We start from the raw sequence: 14788 nt of genomic DNA, 5'->3' as shown, positions 1-14788 counted from the left end.
ACAAACATCTGCGTACTGTAGGTTTGCTGCCACCCACATATTCTTTGACTCAGATAACTCTCAGTGCAATAAAAAAGGAAACTGAAAGGATGTTGACAATAACAGGGTTGGCATTTTACCAGCTGGGAGTTTGTTAGCTTTACAAGGATTTTTGAGTCAGGGTGAGATTTCACATTATTCAGTGCAACTCATAGGAGAAGTGTTGTTTTGGTAGAACATCTTATTTTTATCTAGACTGTCATCATTTCATCTCATAGCTGCTTCTGTTTTGTTTTATTCATAAATTAATTCCATGCTAATTGTTTCAAACACAAGCAGCATATTGAGTTATCACAGTTACGCATACTGATGCCATTTGTTTTAAACATGGCAAAAATGAATCCTGAAGTTAAACTGACTACAACTATAACTACTATAAATGAACAGATTTATTCAAAGATTCAAATGCATATCATGATTTTTTTGGAGGTTGCTAGGAAACCTGCAAAACTTGGTTGTGCAAACATAAATAAACCTGAATTTTGCAGTGATAAAAATGTAATAATAATTTAAAACAGTTTACTGACACAATCAGATTTTTTGAAGGCATAAACCAGAAGCTGAATTTACTATTGAGCAAAGTTATTTATAACCTTGAAAACGTTTCACATTTTTTCACATTACATGAAACTTGTAACATATTTGTCTGATATAAGTTTTACTTAACACTGAAGCTTTTATCTCTTTTTTACAAATAAAAATCTAAAAATGTGACATGCATTTTATTTATCCCACCAGAATCACTGCAAATGGGTGTTGTTAGGACTCTAAATATGAATTTTACATGTAGGGTGGACAACTAATGCTTGTCCTATCAAAGTCTTAGACTATATTTTAGGAGCATCAGAATAGATGGGGCTGAAAACAAATGCACAACATACTTTTCAGATTACAATTTATCAAAAAAAACCAAAAAACATGAAAACAGTGAGTCATTTTCCTTTCACTTCATAATTATGCACTACTTCATGTTGGTCTATCATAAAATCTTTACAAAATACCCTCACATTTGTCACTTGATTATGAAAATCTGAAAAAGCACAAGCAGAAGGTATTAATTTCTGTTCTGCACTATCCAGATTCCACTCTTTACAAATAATGCGGTTTTTATAAATGCAACTTTTTCTTTCAAATAATTAATTTCCTGCTGCCCCGTTCAGTTTCTCTGGTTGCATGTTTGAGGATTCAGAGTGAGAGCTGAGGTTGTGATCTCTCTGTTGCATGTGCTTCCAACAGCAAGGTGACCTCCAAACAGAAAAGTACGTCACTGAACCTGGTTTGGAGATTTGACACATGCAGAAAGGCTGGAAAATAACCAGGAGTGGAAAAAAAACAACTTGGTCTTTCACATGTCTGCTGAGGTTGAGCATGGATGTAAAACAATTATTCAAATAGGTAAAGTAGCCAAGCATGTAATAACTACCTGCTGACTCATTACAGCTTCCCTGTTGAGTGCTGCAGGAATACTATTGTATTATTGTTTAAGTGCTACTGAGTTGGTTTAGTTAAATACACTTATAGTCAGTTTTACCAAACCATTAGATATTTGATGTTTAAACTTCATTAACAGGAAAAGGAATAATACTCCTCTGTAATTATGATGTCATCAAAAACATGGAAAATGTTTGAAAAATGTTTTCATCTGAATAAAATCAAGTCCAAATGATTTAATTTTATTAGAAAAGATTGAAAACGAAAAGCACAATCAATGCAAAGTAATTCTATTAGAACAGCTCAGATGAGTTTACAGCCTTTCCCCTTCCACCTCATATTTTATTTCTCATTCCATTAAAGGATTCCCTTCCAGATGGGGGTGAAAAGTTTATGATCACCATTAGGGCCTGGATGGATAAGGCTGCAGACTCATTCGTTCCCAGAGGCGATTCAGACTGGACTGAGAGGTGAGATGGCAGGCTAGCTGTGGCCAAACCAGGCAAAGGCCAGACTGGCTCTGCTGTAATGTTGTTCCTTTAGGTGACTTATAGCAGCATGCAAATGCTTAGCTAAAACAGTATGTACACCTCTATTAAATGCAGCTTTTTGTCAGTTTTCCACATTTAATGTGACATATAACTGAGCATTTTACTGTGCTTTTTATCTGAAAAACAAGACTATTCAGAAGGGGAACAAAATAAAGCGACAGAGTCCTTTTTGATTAAATCCAAAATTCTGAATTTATTTAAGCACATCTTGTTTAGATTTCAGCATTAAGAAATCGTGGACAAATGTGTTTTGGTTTGATGAAACAAAATCTTCGTGCCAAAATTAGGAAAGTTAATTTGATACAAAACAACACTGCATAACACCAAAGGAATACCACAGCGGGAGTAAAACTTGGCGGTGGCTGTATCATCCTCTGGGTTTACTTTTCTCTAAATGAAGCATAAACAATGTGGGAGGAATTTGGTTTGAGTGGAAGTGATATTTTCTTATTGTTTGTGATCTTTACTGTTTCTTTTTTTGTTACAGTGATAATAAATGTTTTTTTTTCTCGTTTCTTCAAGTACATATGTATATATAGTTTAATCTTTCTGTGTTGTAATATGTTTCAAACTATGAATCTGTAGCCATTGTACTTTATCCTTGTTGCAATTATCTAGTGTACTGTAATTTAATTAATTTAGTCAGACAATGGACATTAAGAGTTTTTGCAACTTCGACAGTATCAGCTGATAGTCTTTTTTTCATCTGTTGTCTGTGGACAATGAGTAAATTGTCTTGCTAAAAACAAACAAGGTTAAAATGACTTAACACAAATTTTAAAATAGAGATTAAATACATAAACAAAGAGATGCACTGATTAGCTCTACTCTACCAATCAAGTGGAGTTTTAGAGAAAAATCTTCCCATTTTCTGTACTTTGCTTCAGTGTAGTTATTAAATGTAACATAACACAAATGACCAGGATTTTAAAAGTGCTGGTTTTGCTTCGGAACAAAACCCAGGGAGGATCACACAACTCAAGGATGTTTGTAACCTCGACCTGACAGCACACAGCGAGTGACTACAGTTTGCTGCCTGTTGACATTAAAGGAATGTCAGTTTTCCACATGCAACAAAACACAGACGATGTTGGAGCGTGGAACATGAAACACATAAGAGATTTGTGTCAAAATCACTGATCTAGAAGTTACTCTGAATTGTAGAAGGACTAAAAATAATTTACATAAAACATTTTTCTTGCCTGGTTGGCGACAGAAACATCTATTTTGGCAACAACTACAGTTAGTATGAACGTTACACTGGCGATAAATTAAAAATTGACTCAACTTATAGTCCATTTGTCATGTTAGTTTTATAAATAATAAGGCATTGGTGTGTTTTGTTTCTAAAACCAAATCTTGCTATAAGATCTGAAAAGAAAATCTGGTAACTTTATGCGTCTGAGAAGCACAATTCTGCATATTTAATAAATTAGAAAATTGTTGAAAAATTTATTTCAGTGAGTACACTACATGAAACAAATTAATTACACACAGACCAGTGTTTTCAGCCTTTTGTTTCTATTCCATGATGCTTGAAGCTAATGAAAATGACACTATGTTGTAAACAAAAGTTGGCGTTTGCATTTTCTATAACAAGATTGGGCTGTTCCTTTTGTAGGAGCGAATTATCTTCAATCACTACAGTGTATAATGTATAAGTGGAATTATGATTTAGTGCCCAGATCTACTGAAGCTCAGTTATATTCTTCAAAAAGTAGCAATGCTGGAGAGAGAAATGTCCATTCATAGAGCTGCTGGCTTCTTATTTTATGCTCAATGTAAGCCATGCTAGGTCGAAGGAAAATAAGTAAGTAAGAGAGGGAGAAAGACGCAGAGTGGATGGGGATTACTCATTTTGTTTTTCTTTGCAGCCTCTATCTTCTCCTATGACAAGACCGTCCATAATGGGTTTTCTCATCTTTTCATGTGAGGTAAAATGAAATGCATTCAGCTGAAAGGAACTGGCTCCACATGGGGTTCAAGCACAAACATAACATGATTTTACCTGCAACAATAACAGGACTCCAATCCTTCCTGTGCCTTTTTTAATTCATAATGCAAACCCTGTCAAGCAGCATTTGCAGCTGATATATTTAGAAAGATATTCTCAAACTGTTTCACAATTTAAAAAGGGAAATTTTTTAAAAGCGCGCTGCCAGGAAGTGACCAAAATTGCTTAGAATCATACAGCTAGAATTTACTGTCTCTTATTTTGATTTTCGGCTTGAAATATTTTTCCATCCTTGACCTTGGCTGTGCAGCTTTCTTAAATCGATTTAATCCCTCTAAGAGCTTCAAATGAAGACTTTCATGTCTGCTGCTTGGGAAAAAAATTAACTTCGGGGGAAAAAGGAGATGAAGGAAAATACATTCCGATAAAAGCATAATTCAGTCCATTTGTAGCTTTTGGGAGCTCAGATGTAACCACGATGCCTTCAGATGTCTCTGTGATTTTACATTAGCCTTAGAGTGCTGGGAGAGCTGCCACTGTTGCCAATGCCTCAGACACTAGGCTGAATTAGTATTTGCATAATAATAATGCTTGGCTTTTGTTGATCTGCGCTGAGGAATAAATGTGTGTGGATCAACCCCATTAGCAGATTCATAGCTGCTTTGCAAACTGTCACTTGTGTTCCCAAGTGTCTGCAGCACTTTAGTGGTAAAATTCAGTGGAAGATCTTAATCAGAATTAGAATGAAGCACAGATACATATAAAACTATTAAAAGGCAAACTGAATAATCTAGAGGTACATCTGCAGCATACGAGAAAGCGAAAGCAAGACTTACAGCAGTTAACAAGAAGGTTGGACAGAGTAAAACCCTTTTATCTGTATCATTTTTTCTGTATTGTCTATTATGAAACAATAGATTTGGGAACGTTTGCAGACTTTTGAGTGTTTCGTATTGCTAGCTGTTCTAATTGTTAATTATAAAGTAATCCTTAATACAGGAGGCTAGAAAAACGTGAATTGTAATTCTGCTCTTGTAGTCTGTGATTTTAGTTCATAAAGAAAATCAGAATAACCTAAAATAGGTATCAACATGTCAAAGCTTTACAAAAACAAGAGATCTAAATCAACACACTAAATTCTTATGATGAAAAGTTAATGCCATGCTTCTTGAGTGAGGAAAAAGCTAACTTTATAGTGACAATATGTTTTATGCTAGTCTTTCTTGAAGCCAAGTCCAGTTTTCTTTTTCCTCCAGATTTCATAATGTCATTTTCTGTTTCACTGTAAGATTTTTTTGGTTAGCTTACTATTATAGACTTCAAATACTTTACCAATGTCTTTGGAAACTTCATAAAACCATTAACCATAATATCTTCTAGGTCAGAAAGGTTTTAGTCATGCATTATAAGTTCATGAAATGGAGTTAAATTCATGCTGGCATTTGACTCTGTGGGGAAAAAAAAGATGAACATCCACCTAAGAAATAATCTACCTGCAGCCAGTTATGGTAATGGGAATCTTGTCACAAGTGCACTGACAGGATAAAATCATGGTCATGATCTGACTTGGTAATGGTAAATAAAAAAAAGTTGAATGAAAAAGAGCATACTGTGGTTTTATACTTTTAGTTTGACCCAAACTAAACTGATTATTTTAAAGGATGAGAAGGACAGGATCAATAATCCCTTTTCTGATTGACAATTATTCGAATAATTTTCACTTTTGCGGCTCCAGCAGAACAAGACTATTAGCCACAATCGGTGCTAGTTTGTGCCATCATGAGCAAAAACACCAGTTAAAAATATCTTCACATTTTTCCTATTACTGCATTTTAGTAGATGGGGAAAACATACCTTTAAATATTTTTCTTATTTTATCAATAGTGAAGTCTCTAAACTGACAGATGTATTGCAGTAACTATATTTGACAGATCAGTTTTGTTTCTTTTCCATCCTGCAGCCTCTATCATTTATTTGTAGTGTCTCAAAATGCGTTTTGTCTCAAATTATCCACTCTTATACAATGAAAAGAGGAATTAAAATGCTAGCTAAAGTCTGCAAATAAATAGAATATTTATGGAAAGGATTGTAATGTATTTTACTTCATTGAAACTGTATAACATAACTGAAAGTATTACTTGCACAAAATTCTTGCAAAAATGAAGCTCAACACAGCAAAAATGCAAAAAAAATTCATTAGAGGACATCGTCCAAAGAAAGTAACACATTCTGTAGCTTATAAATATTTATCATGTTTAGAAGATGTAGTTATTTTCTCCACTGTGAGGAACTGCTTATAAAGTATGATTTCTGGGAGAGGCAATGGGGAGAGTGCAGAAATACCTTAAAAATATTATATTTCACTCTCTCTGTGACATATTTAAATGTTTGTGTTGGCTCAGTTTGATTGGATATTTATGTTTTTAAAAATATTTCCTGTACTTGAAAATCACCATTAAGAAAAATATTCTGTTTACTGATTTTTTTAATTATTCATTCTCAACAATTTGAGAGTAAGTCATTGGTTTATTTATAAAAAGACAGAATGATGGGATTTTCCACATATCCATCTTTTGCTTCTGGAGAGCTTTTGACTGAAACATTTAATGTCAGATTCACTTGATGAAGACACAAGAAGAGTTCAGAAAAATTAAAATCTTGGTTTATGATGGTAGATCAGAAAAGGTTTTTTCCTGGTATGCCTCACATTCAACGGGTTAACATGTAGATCATGTAGTAGTTGCTATGGTGACTCAGTTATTCGGTGCAGACATTAAGCTCTCTTAATGTCTATTTTACTTCCTCTTTGCCACAGTTTGTTTTTTAAAACTTATTTTTATTTTTTCCTTTGATGTTAGATATGATATTTTCTCTTGCTGCTATTCTGCCTCACTTTAACGGCATCTTTTCCCATTTCCATGTTGAAGATCGGCTAAAATAATTGGCATTGTGTATTTGTACAGCAGTGAAACATGAAAATATGGGTTACCAATTAAAAGTCCAGATAAACCTAAAAAACATAACATTTACTAAAACGTTCTTACATATTTCAAGGGGGGTTTTGGAGATAGTAGCAGGTGTAGCAGCTGTGATCTAGTTAGAAAAATAAAGTTTTCACTGAAAAGTACACAATTGTATCAAAGATCAACTTATTTTAAGCCTTTTAACAATCTTCCATGGATACCAATAACTGTGAAGGAATGTGTGGAAACACATAAATAGCTTTTAAAGTTTATATTGTAGGTTTGAAGAAAAAACTTTGGATATTCAACGTCAAACCTGAAAAAAAACATACAGAAATAAATCACCATCCTTACACAGTCTGAAATAAATAACCTGGAAAACAACACTGATTTGTCTGTTTTGTGCTAACAGAGAATAATTACATAATTAAAAAAACATCCTTTATAGGTTAATTTTGTGGTTAATTATGTGCTGAAAAAATGTCACAGGTGACAACAAAATTAAGACAATGTCTTAAGTGGGGGGTGGGGAATCACACTTTCCAGCATTTAAATGTCTAATAACACAACTGGGTGCTTCTTTTAGAGATTTGTGAAACCTTTTGAATGCACTATCTCGACAGATAGTCAATGTGTAGGCCTTTTATTTAGAGAGATAAATACAGAGATAACCTAATAGAGGGGGCCGGTTCTAAAGCAATTTAAATAAATTAACACCCAGTTTGACATTTCAGGATGCAGAAGTGTGATGACAAACTATGACAGCAAAATGCACGCATTATGTTTTCCAGAATATTGCATTTAATGTCCCAGTGTCTCTCAGCAAATTGTCCAGATGACAAAATGGAAGCCCTTTTCAGAAACAAAATGTGCTGACATAAACAGACACATTATTTCACCAAGATTTTTTGAAAACTTGCAGGATTGAACAAGCAAGAGAAACACAGGTGGACTAAAACATCAAAATATAGCTATTTATATTGAAAAAAGCAGAAATTGTTCAAAAATTAAACAAATATTTAACTTTCAAATTAGTTTACTAAAATTCCTACAAATTTACTTAACATTTCAGCTTATTTAATAGTTATCACAGCCAAAGCCTTTGTTCCCTAATTTGATGTAATTCACATCAGTTAAATGAATAAATGGTTTTATTATACCAGCTGGATTTATAATACCAAAATGCAGGCAAGCTGGATACAGTTTTATTGATTTCAGAGAGCACTTTTCTCAAACAAAACTCTACTACAAAAAATAGAAAGCACTATCATGTATGGATAATGATGCAGCATCTGTAATGGTACCATCAAGTCTTTTAAAGAAGAGTATGCCAAATGAATGTAATGCAACAAAGAAAAGGATATGCTAAAAACTGTAATCTATACAGGAAACATGGGTCGGCACTTCAGTTCAAATTACATTAATTATAACGCACATGTTCTATTATGCTCTTAAAGTATTTATGTTCCTATGTGGTTCTCTACAGTCCATGATTTGTTTTGCTCCTGTATGTTTGTTTGAAATAAAATTACTTGGGGGAAAAAAGTGAGACAGTGAGGAGAAGAAATGGAACATCAGAGTAAACACCTTCCACCTACTTCAAAATAAGAGCATGACTATAAACATCTAACTACTTCAAGAATTCTTAACAATCGACAACCAAAACTTCACAGACATCAAACTTTATTCAATGCAAGGTTTGAGAAACAGCCATGTGCGTTTTTGAATTTATCTGGAAAAATTAAATTGCAACAAGTGGCTTCTGCATGGTAACGGAACTCTGCTAGGGTTGCTAGGTAACGTGCTGGGTTTGGCTGGGGTTGCTAGGCAACGGGTAGTGCCTGCTGATTTGTGATTACATTCTGGAGGTTTTTTGAAACAGCCCATTTTCCAGACAAAACAACAAAAACAGCTCTGTGTTTTTTTTAAGCTCTTGGCCTGTTTTCAGAACCAAATGGAAATACAAAAACATGCAAAATGTGAACTTTGCATACTACATGCTCTTTAATAATCATGAAGAAGCAAAGCTTTAAGAAACCTTGAGTATTCCGAGAAGAACTAAGCTGATAGGCATGAAAATAAAACTAATTTCTGACCCAGACAGGGTTCAGTAGGCATAAAACGCATTGTCAGGAGGTTACTCAGATATCATCACACAGTCCTTATTTAATTTCGGAGAGTAACCCTGTTATACTTTGTAATGAGGGAACAGTAACCATAACACATGGTGATGGCGGAAGCCTGTCTGGCACCTTGTGTTCCTGACATTTCTGTACAACCTTGGGCTTCAAGGAGAGGGACAAGGACTGCAGAGGAGGGCAGTGGAAAGAGAAAATATGCAGGGGAAATCTCACCTGATCCACCTTCCTGCTCTGCTTGTTTCCCGCTGGAGAAACAGCCGACTGAGAGCACGACCAGGCTGCTAATGAGGGCAAAGCTGGCCTGCCGTGACGCTTTTATTCACTCCAGCTGCTGCTGTCATTACCAAAATAGGTGAAAGGAATATGATTTAAATGAAAGAAAATTTCTCAGACTCAAAAATTTAATTGTGAAACTACATATTTTCCAGACTCTCTAATTCACTTGGGATAATGCTTTTTACAAGTATCCAGATCATCACATGGTTTCATGACTCAGCCTTCTCTATTTATAAGGTATTTACACTGTAGTGGTTGAAGAGTTTTCCATTATATGTCAGAGATAAAATGTAACAAGGTTCCACCAGCAGTGAGTAAGCACATTTCTGGACCATTTCATTGTGCTTCAGTGTATGAAAGAGTTGAAAGGCTTGTTTTGTCCTTCTGTTTAATGTATGCCATTAAAGCTGAGCTGAAGAGTTGAAGAGACTAGACTGAATAATACATTAAAATAAGAAAACAGAAACACTCAGAAAAAGAAAGAAAAGGACTGGAGAAACTTTAAGTCTTGTGTGTGAAATGGAGCCTTACTGCATGGTTCAGACCTTCTTGCTGAGTTAAAAGTCTTGCTTCATTTCCATTGACAATAAAATTGAGTAAATTGGAATTATGAAAATAAATTTGCTTCATGGAAGCATGGCAATTAAAAATAATTGTAATCCTTGTGCAAAAAGAGGTGATTTTTCCACATTGTCGAAATTAGTGTATTTCGCAAAACTGCAATGGAAATAAATTTTTTTGCATCACACAATTCATGTGATCAACAACCAGGTGTTACTACTGGCGGAAATGACGAAGACGACAGGAAGAGATAGGATGTTTTTCATTGACTTATAAGATGATTTTAATTGTGTTTATTTAACACAATTAAATAAAATAATAATAATTTTGCTATTATTTTGTAATAGCAAAATAACATTTTGTAATTTTGCTATTACAAAATGTTATTTTTTATAAGCTACTGATAATGTGGACACTAATTACGTGTTATATTCAAGTAGTTTAAAAAATTAACTATTTAGTTTTTTCTCCCACAACTTGAGCTGAAAGAGAGTTAATACTTTAGGTTCATTCCAAGGTCACTAAGATACTGTCTGACACTCTTGTTGATGTTTCAAACGTCTCGTCTTCTGAAGGAAATACTGGAGGGAGTTAAGCTCAAACTGACAGAACACAGGGAATAAAAAATAAAATATTAACAATGACTTTAAAAAAATACTGAAATATTTAAATGTAAAAATTTGAGGGAAAATGTGCAGATTTTGTTATGAAAAATGGAGTCTTGACAAAAGTTCAGTCTGGAAGACTCTAGTCGCACCTGCCTCATCAATCAGCGCCCGCCTCTCTGCAACCTGGACCTATCGGCGCGGACCAAGCCTCGCTCCAGCCAATCATCATTTGGGCTCCAGTTTAAAAGGACCTTCACCCATAGCCTCCTCTGCTCACCAGCTGCGATCAACCCACCTCCACCCCATCTCCACCTTCTGCTCCCGGCTCTCAGGCCTCATCTTCCTCCAACCGCCGCCACCAGTACAGGCCCCGGGGGGTCTACATTCCTATACTGCATCAGGAATGTTCATCGAGCTTATCGAAGTCCAGCTCGATGTCCCCGGCCGGGGTCTGAACGCCAAAGGACTTTGTTTATTTTTATGTTCATTTTGTCATTAAACTCTTTTAATCGCCTTCTTTCTCCATTTGAGTCTCTCCAGGTTGAACTGGATATCTGTGGTTCAGACTGGTGGTAATTAAATGACAGGTGAAGGTTATTTTACTTATACAGCTTCATACCACTTTATGTTTTTTTGTTTTCCCTTCAGATGCCATGATTGGGGTAAACTGCTACTGCTGGGAGGTAAATGTAAACATTTACAACCAATAAAGTTCATAATAAAATTAGCTCTGCAATGTTGCTTCTTCAAATTAATCTTAAATTCAAATAATATATGACAAACCTTATGTATATCAATATTGTTTTATATGTAATAGCACAAAATAATTAAACATTTTTTCTTGTAGGCTAACTTTTACTCTGCCAAAAAGAAGAGAGTTTTCGTCATGGCTCTCCTGAAGCAGACTGTTGATTTTAAAAATGCCAAAAGGCAATCAGCCCTGGGATCAAAGCTCTGAGGAGGTTTCATGTTCTGGGTTTTATTTTTTGACTTCTTGATTGCTGGAATCCCCGCAAAAGGTCTAAAGTAGACCAGTGTGTAACCAAAGAGGCTGTCACTGCGCTGCAGTTGGTCTCAGTGGGATGTGAGGCCACTGATGGTAAAAATAAATCGTTCAAACAGAGCTGACGCATTCTGGCTGATTCCCAGAAGACAGCAGAATTAGTCTAGGCATGCATGAAAAAGGGAGCAAACAAATAAACAATGAACATGAAAGTAGGGATTTAGAAGGAAATAGAATTATAGATGCACAGAGACAGACTTTACAGTTTCATCTACACTTTAATCCTGGTAAAACTGGATTAAAGTCATCTTTAGTTATTGTAAATATTTAAATTTGAAAATTGTGTCACAGTTGTTGAAACATCTTCTCTTATTACTTTGTTCCATCTTTTTGGCAGAGATCTTTCACAGATTTTTTTTGTCTTACTGAAACCTGGTTCACATTTCCTCTGCTCTCCGTATTTTACAACACAAATTTAAATATTAAATCAGTCATTTTGAAGAGTTACTCAGAATTTAAGTAGCCTCCAAACCAGATACTTTTTTACTCTTGCTGAATTAATCAATTATAAATATGCACAACTAAGGGTGGCTTCTGTATTTGCGGTTTGCAGGCATCTGGAGAAAAATGGAAGCTGCTACGAAGGTTGAGGGATAAAATCTGGAGATAGCTCTTAAAGAGAGAGGTGAATTTGAATTGCTTATTGTTCCAGAGTTGAGGGGAAGAGGAGATTCTGGTGATGTGTGACAACACATCACCAGAATCTCCTCAGGTTAGCTTTACACAAAGGAGGGCAAATACCAATACTCTGGTCGATTGAGGATCAGAACTGGGAAAGAAATCTTTTCAGTTTTTCTGCTCCATGTTTATGGAGCAAAAGATTCTGTTGTCGTTAATGTTTTTAAGGCTATTCTGACTGATTTTGAGAAGGAATCGTCTGTCTGTAAATATTTAAACTAAGGACTCTTTTAGTTTATTTATTTGACAGTGTTTCTGATTTTGTTATACATGTTCTGTAATTTCTGTTTGGTGTTTCCAGTCTTGGCCAGGATTTTCTTACAAAAGAGATTTTTAATCTGAATGGGATTGCCCAGGTGACATAAAGGTTATATAAATAAATTAAATAACATAATTTGTTACATTTTCAGCTGATGGGATGCTTTTTTATACCACACCTTTAAAATAAATTATCCCCTTTAAAACATGTTCACATCTGCTTCAACAAGAACCACTGAAAGAAAGGTCACAAAAACCACCCAGGAAGACATTGAGTGCAAATTCCTCTTTCACAAAATGTAAATAAAAAACAGAATGGTGTCAGAATTAGACATCATAGGATTTTGTCTTTTGATTTTGGCAAAAGACTACAAGAAGTTTCTCCCACTAACCCTAGATTTGCCCATTTGTTTTGGTTGTATTTACCCAGAATGCCCTGCGCTGTTTTGCATTTCCCGCTTTTGGAGTAGCTTCCTGTCCTCTTGTCATTCACATATGCATTTGAACCATGTTACAGCTGACAGTCCCTAAACAAACCCAACTACCTAGATCTATAAAGGAGGAAAAAAAACATAGGTCTTGACTTCATAAAGAAGGCTGATCATCAGTGTAACTCTCCAACAGCTCTTTAAATCCCAATCAATCAGACAAGATTATCGCACACAGGTGTCTAAGAGCATCAAATGAGTGGTTAATGACCAAGTCATTGCAAAACTGCTAAGGAGGAAATTCAGCCTTCTGATTCAGGCGTGTTGTAGCAGAAATGCATCCAAAAGTTGCAAGACTGGAATTAAAGTTAATAAAGAAAAATGAATGTCAGGATTTCATCTAATAGATCTTTGACATCCACGATGTTGAAACTAAATGCCTATTTTATGTTTTAAATCTACCAATACAAATTTAAATGAAACACAAAATGTTAAAGCAATAAGGAGAAAATAAATGGAGTGCAGCTCAAGTCTTAAGTAAAATTTTACCTAAAATGACAACGTTTTCTGCTTTCAGGTGACATATGAGCAAAAGTGGCAAGATGCATTTAATGATATGAGACATATGTATGTTCATCTTTATGAGGAACGGACACCAGAAAGTTAATCTCACCTCATCCTTTAGAGGGGTCCAGTCGGTCCTCGAGGACAGGCAACCTGCATATTTTAGTTGTCTCATGCAGGAAGCAGAGTGGCGCAGCAGAAGAGTGCTGTGCCCATAACCCAGAGGTCGATGGATCGAAACCATCCTCTGCTACGCTGACCTTTTCAGAATACATCCAATGTGTTTGAATGACCTGCCCATCTCTTGTCTGTGCTCTTTTGTCAAGAAACCCAAACCCTACTCCTTCTTCTGAGCTGCATCAAAACATTGTTTACAATTGAATCCTTCCGACATCCTTCCGAGCTGTTCCAAAGATCTGACTCACATAAATGATGACTATTAGTGCAACCTCTGCTCCTCCATTGTTTCCTTGGCATGCGAGGAATAAAGAGGTGGCATCAATCGGCGCTCCTCTCAAGGGCTTGGGACGGAGATGAAACCGAGGACTCTGCTCGGGCGACAAAAGGAAAGCTGCTCGAGCTAGCCAGGAGTCGAACCTAGAATCTTCTGATCTGTAGTCAGACACATTGTCCATTGCACCACTATACCCATCTAGCAGCTTGGACATTGTCGTCATCGTGTCAGACCACGACTGACTGGTCGCAGCGAGTGACAAAATTATTGGCTTAATCAAAACACGTGCCCCGTGTGAGGGTTGAACTCACGACCTTCAGATTATGAGACTGACGTGCTGCCTACTGCGCCAACGAGGCTCCGCAAACAGGCTACCTAAGAGACACCTGTGCTTTCGAAGGCAGCTGTGTAGCAGCATGTTTCCGCTTCTTACCACCGTGCCATGCGACCTTCGATAGCTCAGTTGGTAGAGCGGAGGACTGTAGGGTACAACGCTGGACATCCTTAGGTCGCTGGTTCAACTCCGGCTCGAAGGACTCCATTTCTCTTTTCTCAAAATCTTCAGAGGAAAGGTTCGTTAGGAGTGGCTGACGAAAGACACTTTCACACAAGAAGCCGTGATCGTATAGTGGTTAGTACTCTGCGTTGTGGCCGCAGCAACCCCGGTTCGAATCCGGGTCACGGCATGAGGGTTGAAAGCAGAGTGGCGCAGCGGAAGCGTGCTGGGCCCATAACCCAGAGGTCGATGGATCGAAACCATCCTCTGCTACGCTGACCTTTTCACAATACATCCAATGTGTCTGAATGACCTGCCCATCT

General features: G+C 36.2%; 4 non-coding genes across 4 annotated transcripts; 3 read left to right on the top strand and 1 right to left on the bottom strand.

Moving 5' to 3' along the window:
- Positions 1 to 14255: 14255 nt before the first annotated feature.
- Positions 14256 to 14328, bottom strand: trnam-cau (transfer RNA methionine (anticodon CAU)). Its single transcript has one exon. It is a non-coding gene; the product is annotated as a tRNA-Met (tRNA).
- Positions 14329 to 14417: 89 nt separating this feature from the next.
- On the top strand, positions 14418 to 14505 carry trnay-gua (transfer RNA tyrosine (anticodon GUA)). Its single transcript is given in 2 exon segments — positions 14418 to 14454; positions 14470 to 14505. It is a non-coding gene; the product is annotated as a tRNA-Tyr (tRNA).
- Positions 14506 to 14583: 78 nt separating this feature from the next.
- Positions 14584 to 14655, top strand: trnah-gug (transfer RNA histidin (anticodon GUG)). The gene has a single exon. It is a non-coding gene; the product is annotated as a tRNA-His (tRNA).
- Positions 14656 to 14666: 11 nt separating this feature from the next.
- Positions 14667 to 14738, top strand: trnam-cau (transfer RNA methionine (anticodon CAU)). The gene has a single exon. It is a non-coding gene; the product is annotated as a tRNA-Met (tRNA).
- The last annotated feature ends 50 nt before the right edge of the window (positions 14739 to 14788 follow it).

This window comes from Poecilia formosa, unplaced genomic scaffold (genome assembly GCF_000485575.1).
Source record: "Poecilia formosa unplaced genomic scaffold, Poecilia_formosa-5.1.2 Scaffold605, whole genome shotgun sequence".
NCBI lineage: Eukaryota > Metazoa > Chordata > Actinopteri > Cyprinodontiformes > Poeciliidae > Poecilia > Poecilia formosa.
Note: the sequence above shows the minus strand (reverse complement) of the source record. Positions and strands in the feature narration are given on the sequence as shown.